The sequence below is a fragment of the Poromitra crassiceps genome (assembly GCF_964638095.1).
Source record: "Poromitra crassiceps genome assembly, chromosome: 20".
In the NCBI taxonomy this organism is placed as follows: domain Eukaryota; kingdom Metazoa; phylum Chordata; class Actinopteri; order Beryciformes; family Melamphaidae; genus Poromitra; species Poromitra crassiceps.
The window spans coordinates 4,403,524-4,418,359 of NC_139637.1; positions in this window are offsets into that span (position 1 = coordinate 4,403,524).

Genomic DNA, 14,836 nt, shown 5'->3' on the forward strand with positions numbered 1-14,836 from the left:
CGTTTGTGTGTTTTTAGGCCATCTAACCGACTGAAACTGCTTCCACATTGGTCACAGTGGTAGGGCTTATCTCCAGTGTGAATGCGTTTGTGTGTTTTTAGGTGACCTAACTGACTGAAACTGCTTCCACATTGGTCACAGTGGTAGGGCTTCTCTCCAGTGTGAATGCGTTTGGGTCTCTTGTTGGTGTCTCTCTGTTTCTAAAAAAGACACAGAAAGAATTAGGGCATGGGGACTGTGTGTGTGTGTGTGTGTGTGTGTGTGTGTGTGTAGGTGTGTGTGTGCTGCGACATCAGTGATACATCAGTGATATTTTTCTCACCTCTTCTGAAGAATTCATTTGGACAATGCTCCTCCCCTCCTACGCCAGATGTCTGTCCTCCCACCAAGCAGCTCTGTAGATACAGCAGGGTTAAATTAAATCAGTCATATACAATTTAATTACAAATTGGAGTCTCAAACTCTTTAGGAAATTGTTCAAAATTGAATGGTATGTTGCTTAAAATGTATTGAGATAATCATAGGTTTGAAGGTATACAAATATTACAATCTAAAGGTTGAAGATTTCTGAGTTTTTAAATAGCAGAGGATGATTTCAATGAATAAATTAAGACAGATTCCTATATCAGATCTCTTGGCCATGTGATCTCATCTCATGGCTTTTGCCTCAAAGACATCGATGACTGGATGTCTGCCCAGTGCCCACCACCTCAAGCTCAACCTTGGTAAGACAGAGCTACTCTTCCTCCCAGGGAAAGACTGCCCTCTCACAGACCTCTCCATCTCCATTGACAATACCACTGTACTGTGCTTCCCTCCCAAACAGCTAAGAACCTTGGGGTGATCCTTGACAATCAGCTGTCTTGCTCGGCCTACATTGCTGCGACAGCACGCTCCTCTAGGGCTTTGTACAACATCCGAAAAATCGGTCCGTTTCTCACCAGGGAAGCGACACAACTCCTGGTCCAGTCACTTATCATCTCCCGCCTGGACTACTGCAACGTGCTTCTGGCCGGCCTACCTGCCTCTGACATCCGACCGCTTCAGTTCATTCGGAACGCTGCAGCCCGTCTGGTATTCAACCAACCTAAAATTCTCTCATGTCACTCCCCTCTTCCGGGACCTTCACTGGCTTCCCATCTCGGCACACATCCAATTCAAGACACTGGTTCTGGCCTACAGGGCAGTACACCAGACAGCCCCTCTGTACCTACAATCTATGGTCAGGCTCCAAATCTCTCACCGTTCCCTCCGCTCCTCCACCAGTGCGGGACGCCTCGCCCCTCCTCCACTACAGGGGCTCAAAAGTCGCTCATCCGTTTTGCGACTCTTCTCGTCCCTGGCACCTCAATGTTGGAACGAGCTCCCACCTTCGGTCAGGACGACCAAATCACTGCCGATCTTTCAGCAAAGACTAAAAACACACCTTTTCAGGCTCCATCTGGGGCCTTCTTGAACTAACATCTCTGTCTCTCTCTAAAAAAAGAAAAAAAAATACCATTATAGGACGAATCAGCGTGACGTCACTGCCACCCAAAAATGCGTAACCCTGCGGCAGTTAACTATGTGAGTTGTGCCAAACAAACGTTATTATCTTAAAAGGTATATATGTTGTGTCCTTGTATCTGTACTGTATTTATGTATTTTTATGGAACACTTGAGTCTGTAATAAAGTCATCAATCAATCATCAATCAATACATCACATTGCTTATATTTTGACATTCTGAGTGAGAGCAGAATTAGCTCAAGAGTTTGATGTACAATATATGCATGTCGTCTTAAGGTTGTGTGTGAACTGTCGCAGTTTTTAAATTGTAAACACGGTCAGCCGGCTAGAGTCAGACGCTCAAACTCAGGCAGGTATTCCTTCAGAAGTGGTCATAGATTGTGTTGCATAGTTGATTTCTCTTTTGTTGACAAAAATGTGTTCATGTAAGTGGCTTTGGATAAAAGCGTCTGCTGCCAAATGATGTAATGTAATGATGTTTAGTTTAGTGTGTGTGTGTGTGTGTGTGTGACGTAATGTAATGTAATGTAATGATGTTTAGTTTAGTGTGTGTGTGTGTGTGTGTGACGTAATGTAATGATGTTTAGTTTAGTGTGTGTGTGTGTGTGTGTGACGTAATGTAATGTAATGTAATGATGTTTAGTTTAGTGTGTGTGAGTGAGAGAGAGAGAGAACAAAGGGGTTTCTTGAGTTCGATGGACATGAGAGGATTTGGGATCGCGTCTAATAACGGAGATCGAGAGAGAAGGTGTGCTAGGGTTGCCAGCCATCCCTTAAAATACGGAATCGTCCCGTATTTGCAAACAAAAAGACGTGTTCTGTATTGAACTGATACGGGATGCGATTTGTCCCGTATTCGAGAGACACTGTAGTACAAAGCGATTTGAGCGAGTAAACTCCACAGAGGAGTCTCGTCCGCTGGCAATGGCACCGCTGCCTCTCCCCCTATGTAGCCGGTGACACCGGCCCGGTGTCATGTTACAGCAGCCTAGCGAGAGGCTGTGGACAGTGCGCAGGACACAGGGAGCACTGAAAAAAAAGTTCCTCACTCACCAGGCATCACAATGCCATTGTTTTTGTTTTGTAAACCGCTTTTTGTGCTTGCAAGTAGGTGGCGCTATGCTGAATAGCACAGAATTTGGGCACTGAACTCCATCAGGTGCCCCTAAGCGCACTCCCCAAGTTTGAAGTCAATCCAACAAATGGTTCTCGAGATTAACCACTTTTTGTTTTTGCCAGTAGGTGGCGCTATGTCGAATTGCACAAAATGTGTCACTGCACTCCATCAGGTCCCCCTAAACACACTCCCCAAGTTTGAAGTCGATAGGACAAGTGGTTCTCAAGATAAACTGCTTTTTGTGTTTGCCAATAGGTGGCGCTATGCTGAGTCTGTGTGTGTTTGGGGGTGGGCTGGCGTGGTATCGGACTTACTTTCGTAACACAAATTGTGACTGACACTGCCCGCGCCCCACCAACAAATCCAACCTGGTGTGTGGGCAACATAATGAGCATATTCTGAGACATATTCAGACCACAGATAAACTTATACATCAGGTTTCTTAACAGGGCATGAAAGGTGTTAACTCCTGCTCCACAAAACATTTCACTGGCGCTGCTACACCTTGGCTTCCTAAGAAGGATCCTCAGGCAGTCATTATAAGCAACCTGGAGCTTTTGAATGCTAGCCTGCTTAAACTTGACCCACAGGGGGGCAGTATACAGAGGAGTACAGTAGGCTCTAAACAGGTTTACCTTTACATCATCTGAGCAAAAATAAAACTTCTTCCTCAGCATGTTAGCTTGAGCATACAGTACACGCCTCTGTCTGTACATGTCATCATCATCACTCATTTGATCAGTTATAATATATGACCCAAATATTTAGTTTGACAGCAAACTGCCAGCACCTGCCCAGACAGATAAAAAGAAGGAAAGGGGAGATCCTTATCACCTCTTGTTCTGCAGATCATATAGTCAGTGACACTCTTTTTAGCATTATATTTCACATCAAAACGACCTCCATAATCAGAACAGATATTCAGCAACTGTTGGAAACCAGTACTGCTTGGAGACAGGATAACCAAATCATCGGCATACATAAAGTGATTGAGTGGTGTTACCAATCACATATCCCGTTCAGCAGCTGCTGAGCTGTACAGAGAGTTCATTCATATATAGATTGAACAGGGCGGGGGGAAAGAAGCCCCCCCTGACGGACGCCATTCCCGACAACAAAAGGAGCAGAGACCGTATTACCCCACCTTACCTGCATGGTCTGGTTAGCCCCCACCTTACCTGCATGGTCTGGTTAGCATACCAGAATGCCAGGATTCTAATAATGCTAACAGGCACGCCCCTCTCCCTCAGTTTAAAAAATAGTTTCTGGTGGTTGACTCGGTCGAATGCCTTAGAGGCATCAATAAACTCCACTAAAACAGAGGAATGCTTACCTTTATACATATCAATAACCTCTTTCAATGCATAAATACAGAGGTCAGTACCATGCTTGGCTTTGAATCCAAATTGATTGTCAGACGTGACTAAAAAGGAACTTAAATGATCTAATCAAATGCTCTCTAAAACTTTAGAAAGTACACTGGCTAACGCAATAGGTCAGTAGTTGTCCACACTCCCCACCTTACCTGCCTTGTCCTTGATGACTGGCACCAAAGTGACCGACAACAAGGAGTCCGGCAGCAGCCCATGTGTCATGAGGCCTGTAAAACAGATGGAGAGCAGGACAGCCACCCTGGGGCTCGATGTTGAAGATGCTCTGCAGAGATATTATCCAGGCCGCTGGCTTTGTTATCGACCAGCTGAGTTATAGCTTGAAGCACCAAACAGCCTCACTGTTAGGGATGCTGCTCACTTTTTACACAGTTAAACACAGAAGTTAGTGTTGCATGCTTCCAGGTTCAGCTCACCCTGACATCACTGTCTCCTGATTTCCCTCTAGATTAAGATGAAGCTCTGCCTCTTTTTTTAAACCAGGAGCTTTAGTGACTCAATAATAAGAGCTCTGTTTACACTCCTATGTTACAATGTTACAATTTACAGTGTTACAATGTTACAATTTACAGTGTTACAAGGTTACAAATTCACAGACACTTTTATCCAAAGAGACGTACATCTGAGCTTTATACAACACAAGCAATGATCTAGTCAGAAGACAACAACATGAGGAAGTGCCATCATGAGGCCAAGCTTGAGTCTGAATGGACCCAGGTGTCACCAGGCAGCACAGAGTGCAGAGGATTTATTTATCATTCATGTCCCTCATTCATCACCATTCATGCTATTAACATTCATGTATCTATCATCCCTTTTTCATCCTTTCATCCTTCATGCTCATCAAGTGTGAAGGTGTTGGTTAAAGAGCTGCAGGGTCTGGAGTCTCTTCTTAAAGATAGAGAGCTAGGCCATGTTCAGACTAGGAGGCCAAATCTGATTTGTGAACTTTAGTGGCCTATTAATTACTTCCAGATTGGTTTTGTGAGTCTGGACGCTCCAAGTCTGATTTGTGTCACTTGTGCCAAACCACATATGGAGGTAGTTTCCAATCTGCTGTGTCTTCAGTGCGGACGCGCAGATCCACCAAATCTGATTTGAACGTCACTCGCAACTCGTCATCACATGCTTCTGCGCAGGAAAACCACATCACCAACATACGTATTTACTGACGCCCACGTCGTTACCATAACAACCCATGCAGATAGGCTGATTTGTGGCAGTGCGGTCACACTCCCAAATCAGATTTGGGAAACCAATCAAGATAATGACGATTAATGACTTTATCACCAAATTGGATTTGCCTGTAATGTGAGTGGCCTCATGCAGGCAGGAATGATAGGGAGAGCTGGGTGTCTTCAGCATAACAGTGATATGAGAAGAGGTAGGACCTCAACCAGCAGAGGGCAGATCCTGAGATACCAAGCTCAGTGAGTGTGGAGAGGAGGATTAGGTGGCTAACTGTGTCTGACAGATCTAGCAGCAATAGAGCCGAGGACTGACCAGCAGCTCTAGCCAAACGCAGTGACTCCATTACTTACCATTACCATGTAAAGAGATCTGAGTTGGTAGAAGCTCATCTTCTGCACGATGGCTTCTTCATATAACTCAACTTCTACACGCTGTTTAATCATAAATATCCAGATAGCTTCTTTTTACAATACCAATTGAAGACAGTGGATTACTTCATCTGTTAGAACAATTGGAATATGAGTTTACACACAACAAACCTAATGAGTGCCTAGTAAACCGTAAGAGACATTTGCAATAACACAACTCATTTCTCACCATTAAACTTAAACGTTGCTGTTCATTTCAACTAGCGGCTGTATATCCAAAACCTAACCTTCCTTTTAACTCTGCTCTTAATGTTGTCACTCTGTAACCATGGTAATCCTTGGCTATCAATGGTAAGCCATGGTAATTGTTGGTAAACATATTGGTAATGAATGGTAACCCTTGGTAACGTTTGGTGAACCATGGTAACCTTTGGTAACACTTGTCCCTCTGTGTCTCTTGCTCCTTCCTTCCTGTCCCGCTAACTCAATCAAAAAACACCAAACCGTTCCAAAACGCGGCTTCCTGTGGTGGTGGCCATCTTTGTTTTGGGTTTTGTCTGACTCTCTGCCCGCCTGACTGACCTACTGATTGGCTGACTGGCTCGCTGTGTGGTTGGTTGGTTGGTTGTCTGGCTGGTTGATTGGTATCCCAGAGGGCTGCGGTGTCTCTCCTGTCCGCCTGCCGTCCAACACCTGCCAGTGTTGTTGTTGTTGTTTCACTCATGAATGTTTTTTTTTTTTTTTACATTTTTACTTTTTATCCACCTTATTTTTGAAGCCCGGCTGTCAAATGATTATGGGTGCAAGGTCCGGTCTAGAACGTGACTGATGCAGCTGGGTAATGTAGCCTACTTGGCCGAGGGTCTGCCTGCGGGCGGCGCTCGTGCTCTGCGCATTTCCTCATCAAACTCTGTGAAAAAAAGTTGCTTGTCACAAAGAAATAACAGTCGTTTGACGACTTATTTGAGGGAATGTAATAATGTTATCTATCAAGATGTTTCCAATCTCTATAATCTCTATATGACACATCAAGTGGTCCGGACCATGGTCAGTGCGTCTGTACACTGACCATGCATTAAGACAAGAAGGAACACTGACGGACCACGTGACAGACCACACTGACCACCTGACCGACCACACACTAAGTGATCCGGACCATGGTCAGTGCGTCTGACACTGACCATGCACTGACCATGCATTAATATAGCCTACCCACTATGCCCACTATAGTTTTTGAGATATTAAAGGAACACTCCGCCCATTTTCAACCAGCTTTGTATCATTAGAACATCAGTAGTATATCAGAAAACTGTAAACGGTTTTGAAGTCTGTCATTAAATTTGACAGTTATTGAGTGTTAAAGTGTGGACCAGTGACATCACTGGTCCACACTAACTCAAATTAATAACTCATTAACTCAAATCAACTCTCAATAACTGTCAAACTAGATGAATGATGAATAGTTTGACAGTTATTGAGAGTTGATTTGAGTTAACTCATTCATGGCCAGTTTAGGACTGCCAATATTTAGCACAGGCCAAAGATTTTCATAATTGTTGGTCATCTTTCAAGACCCACAGTAAATTATCTATTAGCACCAAAGTGATTTGCAATACCTCAAAATGAAGATGTACGTCTCTGGGTTCACCAGGAAAAAAAAAGTGAGCTTTTAGCATGTTCTGTACTCTACTTATAGCCATTTATATACACCCTGTTTTCACCAAAAAGGTCTCTCGGAGAAGAGAAACAGCAGAAAAGGCAATTTTTGTAAAAGAGACAATCTCAGGCAGAACTCGCTCTCAATTCTTTTATTTTGAACTGTATTGACATCAGACATGTAAATATTATTCATTATGACACAAATGACAAAAAAAAAGATATATATATATATATATATATATATATATATGAAGTGTTTTTTTACATTCAACAATACAGTTTACTCAGTGTGAGTGAGTGTGCAGACAGACAGACAGACAGACAGACACACAGACACAGACACAGACACAGACACAGACACAGACACAGACACAGACACACACACACACACACACACACACACACACACACACACACACACACACAGAGAGAGAGTTCTGTCCACAGCTGCTGCTGGATCGCACCTCCTTCCCCCGCAAATTAGCATAGGAGGGGAACACCTAACTGGTTTGAGATCAGCGTCTAGCCTCCTCTGCCTCTGCTCGTTTTCCTCCTCTCGTTCGGGCTGGGACGAATGCTGCGACACGACACAGGAACGGGTCCGGCTTGGCTTTGGGACCAGGCGCTGCTGGAACCGGATCGATCATGTTCGTCACGGGTTTGACTAGGCAATCCAGGTTCGCCCTGCAGCAAGGCGAGCAGTGCAGCGCGCCGAGGGGCGTTTCAATGGCGTTTCTCCTCTCTACAAGGAAGTGCGTTTCTCTGTTTTTCCTCCTTTCCTCCTTCTTCCTCATTTCAAACAACAGCTGCGGTATGTGTTTGATAACGTGCTGTCGGCTTGACTTTGAGGTTAGGGACCTGAAAACATGTCACAGGCTGGGGAAGTGTTTGAACTACACGCTGCACTAATAAAAACAAAAACACGTCAAACACGTCATTAGATGGCTATTTCTGATAACACGTCAAAGACGTCTTTGGCGGTGAATGAGTTAATGAGTAATTAATTTGAGTTAGTGTGGACCAGTGATGTCACTGGTCCACACTTTAACACTCAATAACTGTCAAATTAAATGACAGACTTCAAAACCGTTTACAGTTTTCTGATATACTACTGATGTTCTAATGATACAAAGCTGGTTGAAAATGGGCGGGTGTTCCTTTAACGTTTGTTTGGCACAACTCATACTATTAACTGCCGTGGGGTTCCGCATTTCTGGGTGGCAAGTGACGTCACGCTGATTCGTCCTATACTATGAATCGACCATATAATTGTCATTTAATTTTTTTTACACTTGCCAAAATGTTGTTATTAGTGTAGAAAGCATTTGAACAAATAACACACCGTCTCCTTTGTAGGTCTATTTTCATTCAAACATTAAACTAGAGGTTCATCTTAGTGTTCTTATGTTCATTATGTTGGACATAGTTCAATTTCTACTTCAATTTTTATGGTAAAAAAAAAAGAACTTTATCATGCTTTTACTTTGAAGGCAAAATCACTAAACCGGAAGTGCAATTCCTGCTGAAGCAAAACAATCCTGCTCATTTGACGCTAGTCTCTCTCTCTCTCTCTCTCTCGCGCGCGCGCTCTGTCTCTCGCTCTGTCTCTCGCTCTCGATCTCTCTCTCTACTAACTTTATCATGCTTTTACTTTGAAGCTTTTACTCATTTGACGCTAGCCTCTCAATTCAATTCAATTCAATTCAAAAGGCTTTATTGGCATGGAGAACATAAGTTTACATTGCCAAAGCAAGTGTGCAACAAAACAAAAAGTAACACAATTAATAACTGAAAGGTTAGCACAAAACTATTGTAGCGATCCAGGTAATTGCAGGTATTGTGGTGTTTCCGTGTGTAGCTAGGAACTGATATGTGTGGGTGTGTTCCTAGGGGGAGGGGTGTATATGTGACCAGCGGCCGGGGCGGAAGTCAGTCTAACTATGAGAGGGAGTTGGAGTGGTTGCATGTAGAGCTAGCAGCGAAGCTAGCTGCTAGGAGCTATTGTGAAGCCAGAGAATAAAAGCCTTGTACCAACTTCAAGTCTCCGGTTCCTTGGCGAATTATCGATTCGCTACATTGGTGTCAGAAGTGGGATCGATAACCCTCTGCGACGGCCGAGAAGGGAGAGGGTGAGAGAAGGAACGGCAAAGAGACTGTGTGTGGTGCAGTTTTTGGGCTCAAGACCTAGCGCTAGTAAGTTAGCTACCAGGGGTGCTAACTGCTAGCTGCTAAGACCACGTGTGATGGTGCGCGGTGAAGAATGGCCATTGGGGAACGGGAGAAAAGAGGAGCTGACGACGGGGATCAGCTCGGTGCTGGCGGACATGGAAGCCCGTTTGTTGAGAGAGGTCAGATGGCTGGCGGAGGCGATTCCTGCCTGGGCAGTGGAGCTGTGGCGGGCACTGCGGGAAGTCGGGCGGCGTGTGGACGAGTTGAGCACAGAGGGAGCGCAGTGTGGAGAACGGCCGGAGGAGCCACAAAAGAGACTGTGTTGGACCTGCGGACAACCGGGCCACGTGGCGAGGTGGTGCCGAAGCGGTCCCGGGAGACGGACCGGGTATGCGGAGCAAAGGTACTGGGGACAGCAGGGAGCCTGCTGGGCATGCGGTGCATTGGGGCACATAGCCAGAGAGTGTCAAGAAGCTGTCGGGGACTGGAAGACAGCGGGAGAGGAGAGATGTGCAGGCGGCGGACAGGTGAGACTTTGTTGGACGTGCCGTTCGCCTGAGCACTTAGCCAGAGACTGCACTGAGGGTGTGGGCGCTGGAGGAGACACACAGCCGGGGGAGCAGCCGGAGCAACAGGCAGAGGAACAGCAGAGCAGCGGAGCAGTGGAGCAGCCTGAGCAACAAGCAGCGGAGCAGCGGAGCAGTGCAGAGCCGGTCATTCAGGTCAGGAGAGCGTGGACTGCGTGTCCAGATGGACGGGTGTTGCTAACGCCGGAGAAGCCTAGCTGCTCTGTATACCAGCCGGTAGGGGGCGATATCGTCTGCAGAGCTGTTACAGTCGGGGGAGCGACGCTCGTGTCTCCGGGTGAGCCTGGGGGGTTACCGCCGGGGGAACCGGCCCAGCCTAGCCGCTACATACCCCCCATGGTTGCACTGCGGAGAGCCGAGGTGGAGATCGACGCCGGTGGTGTTCGCCCTGCTGTCCGGAGCGCGCCGCCCCCTGGGGGAGGGGGACGGGAGGACGAACGAGTGCAAGAGGTGGAGGAAGACGAGGGAGACTGTTCAGATGTGGACCTGACAGACGAGGTCATAGACGCCATCATGGATGTCGACGAGGAGGAGTGGAAACGCAGGCAGGCGGAGGACGCGGATATCGGTCAGGTGTGTGCGTGGGTAGCGGCCGGACGCCGGCCCCCTGTGGAGGAGATTCACACATGTTCCGGTGCCACGAAGGGACTGTGGAACATGTTTTCAGACCTGCGTCTGGATGGAGATGGGCTGTTGGAGAGGAAAGGGGGCCAAGGGGAAAGGGGGTTCCAGAGGGTTGTACCCAGCTACCTGCGGGGGTTGGTGCTACGGGGGACGCACGGGGGCTGCGGCTGGAAGGGTCATTTCGGGCCTGAATCGACACTCCGCCGGGTTCGTGAACTTTACTACTGGGGCAAACACAAGGAGGATGTGCGGGACTACTGCCTTCGCTGTGTTGACTGTAATGTGCTTCAGGTAGTGTCCTCTAGTAAGTAAGTAAGTAAGTAAAACTTTATTTCTATAGCGCCCTTCACAGCACGAGTGCACAGAGTGCTTTACATAAATAAAAACAGCATCAAAAGAATACAGGCACAGGAATAGTATAAAAAGGGGAAAACATAAAACAAAAACAAGGAACATAGGGAACAAAGTAAGAGAGTGGCGTCAGCGGAGGACCAAAATGCGAGACTCATTAGCCAATGAACAGCCAGGAATGGGTCTCGCGCTACTTTTGCATGCTAAAATAAAGCCTATAATGTACAATTTGATTCATTTCAAGGGATGAAAAACCCTTTCAAAGTAAAACACTGTCTATTTTGCTGCAACTTGACAGTGCTGCTTTTTTTACTCAAGAGTTCCACTTTCTACTTCCTGGAAAAAAACTGGTCCATTGGAGTGAATGGCGATGTCGGAACTCTTCTATTATACGGCTCTGGCTTCAGGTGGGACAGAAGCTGTAAAAAGGGGTGATGGAAATGGTGGTTGAAGTGAAGTGGGAAAAGGTCAGAAAGAAATGATGTAAATGTTGGGGTTGTGTTAAATGAATGGGGGAAAAGAAAGGAAATAATGAAAAACTAGACATTATGGAGTGCCTAATGGGAAACTAGACATTATGGGGGGTGTGGAAAAAAGAAAAGACTGTTGTTGGGAAGTAAGAAATGTAAACGGTGGTGGTGGAATGCGAAAAGAAGTGTGCTGAAAAATAAGAGACTATGTGGGGAAATTGATGTGGTGATGGAAAAATGTTGTGGGGTGTTGTGTTTTGGTACAGGGGGATATGTGTGGGTTGTGGGTGTCGCGTGGGAGCGACATTAAAGTTGGGTGGGGGAAATGTAGCGATCCAGGTAATTGCAGGTATTGTGGTGTTTCCGTGTGTAGCTAGGAACTGATATGTGTGGGTGTGTTCCTAGGGGGAGGGGTGTATATGTGACCAGCGGCCGGGGCGGAAGTCAGTCTAATTCCAATCCGCCCCCTTACTGACTCAAGCCCTTAGAGGCGCGTTCACGTGAAGGGAGTGAGGGTTTAGGGATGTCCCACAGTGAAATCGCAAAGTGAATGAGGGCTCAGTGAGCCCTTTCTGCCCCCTTACCGTAAGGGAGCAGCTATGGCCACTTACGGAAAGGGAATTGCCCACAATGCATAGCGTTGTGACGTATAAAACGGGGAAGGCTGCAAATATCTGTCAAAAAAATAAAAGAACACACGCGCAAAACGAACGGGGTGTTTGCGAGTGCGCTGGAATGCCTTAATTGACAATGAAACATTAGCCTACATTAATAGGGATTTCAGATTAGACAAAAATATTATATCAGAGGAATGCAAGTAGTTATTTTACACAATCCTAGAATAATCATCGATCATTTCTATTAGGTCTACAATAGCAATCCACAACTTTTTTGATGAATGAGAAATAGTTTTACCGAATCTGTTATGAAGATTGGAGTGGGTGTAGTTTGAGTCCTCAGCCACTTGGGGGCATTGCCGCGGACTCAGCGCAACTAGTTAATTACCAATTTTGTGATAGCCAATCAGAGGGTGCATGATAGAGGTATGATCAAGGCATGGGCAGTCTTGCCGTCTGTCTGTTCGGTTCATTCATTTCAGTTGTTCTACAGTATGCGGTTCTGAGTGTGCGTCCAGAGAGATAACCACACATACACACATCGCATACCACAAACGAACTCATTGATACTGCAATAAAGTGCGGTAAATTGATCCACTGTGTCAATAATTATTACTTCTATCAAGTCTTGGGGGAACTCAGTATTGCATTCTGACAGATGTACACTTCGCGATTATAAATAAGAGAAGCCAGCCTGGAATTAAACTTTTGCAATAAATGGTCCTTCGAGAAGTCAGCTTGTAACTAAGCATTCAGAACATGGTCCTTCGAGCCGGATTTCGATAATTACGAAGTGAACATGGCTTATGTTCCCCCAAGTGAAGATACACGCCCGCGCAGACAAGTGCGCCAACCAGGATGGATGGCGGACCATGAAGGGTACATCCTACCGCACGCTGTAAGCTACACCGCGCGTGCCCCCGCTGTGAGGGAGGAGACCGACTGGAGCAGAGAGAGAGAGGGATTCGCCGAGATGACGCCCCTCACCCAGCGCTCACTGCAGCATACTCAGCGCTCAGCTGAGTTAATAGAGACGTCCCCCAGTCATATCGGAGCCGCCGCGCCCGTGTACGTGAGCACGCCACGGCCATACCAGGGCACACCGGTGACAATGGATGTGCTGCTACAGCTACAAGAGGACAATAGGAGGTTGCAGCTGATGGTGATGGACATGAGACATCAGATGGACAGAGGTAGTGTTGCGCCAGCTCCGCCCAGCTTACACTCTGCACAGCTGCAGCGCCCACAAGAGAGCCACCTCTACACCAGGGAAGAGGATGCCAGGCCGCCTCCGCCACCACCCTCCATGCAACATGCACCACCTGGTCACCTGTATAATGCATGTCATCCACAGGCAAGAGAGCGGGACACTTGGCCACTGCCACCCACCATGCAGCCTGCTCCGCCACAACAGCCAAGGGAGCAGCGCCACCTGCCTGCAGCGTGGGACCAATATATGCCAGATGAAGACTGGCCACTGCCTCCCCCACCAGTAGCCTTCCCCGATGACGTCCAAGAGCCCTCACGTGTGCAACCTGCACTACCAGTCCAGCCCTCTGGTGTGGTGGAGGAGCTCAGGGAACGTCTGCAGCGGCTGGAATCACGTCTGTCACCAACCCCATCCATACTATCAGACGCCAGGCAATATGACAGTGTGCCACGATCAGTTATGTCTCACCACGATCAACAGCTCAGTGCAGCTGACCCCTTCCTCCCACAATGAGGGTTACCTGCATCAGTGCCACTGCCAAGCAGCACAGAGAGGACCTACAGGGGTCCAAAGCCGTCGATCCCCAAGTTCACCCGGGATGATCCAAGGGAGTTTGCCAGACTGAGACTCGCTCTCGACAATATTCTCCCCACCGACGTGACAGAGAGGTTCAAGTACCAAGTGCTTTGTGACCACCTCAAGTTCGAAGAGGCCCTCCTAATAGCTGACTCATACAGCAACTCTCTGTACCCCTACTCCGACACCATGGCCTCGTTGATCAAACACTATGGCCAGCCCCACCAGCTCTCACTACAGCGGATCGCAGAGCTCATGGAGGAGCCCACCATTCGAGCAGGTGACACCACAGGGTTCAGAAGATTCGCCCTGAGAGTCCGCGCGCTAGTCGGCATGTTGGAGCAACTAGGGGAAGACGGGCGCATAGAGCTGAAGTGCGGGTCCCACGTAGCCCGGCTAATGAAGAAGCTGCCTCAGGATCTCCGTGCTACCTTCCGCCGCTATCTCTACCCTCGGAGAGACGGAGTCCCGTCATTGATGGACTTCGCAGAGTGGCTGGAGTATGAGCTGGTAATCCAGGAGGGCGGAGACAGGCTCGACAAGATGGAGGATGTCCGACCAGGGAGAAGCGGGCCAAAGAAGGAAGGTGATAAGGACAAGAGAGCTGCAAGGAAGACCATGACTGTGCTGCATGGAGCTGCCCAAGACACAGCTCCGCCGGTAGGCCCAGTCGGGGTCTCAGCTCCCCAGGAGGCCCTGGAGAAGTCCAAATCTTATTGCCCTTACTGCAGCAATACACAGCACTTCCTGGACCAGTGCTTGAACTTTAAGCAACTAACAAAGGAGCAGAAAACCACATGGGTGAAGTCTAACAACCGCTGCTGGCGCTGTGGACGGCACCACCAGGCCGCCCAGTGTAAGTTGAGAGTCTTATGCAAGATATGCAAGGGAAAGCACCTCGAGGCCTTGCATGAGGTGAATCTTCGGGCTGCCAGGAACGAGACCAACACAGGGCACGTCACTGGTGCAGAGGTCAAGTCACCGACGGACGTCCTGTA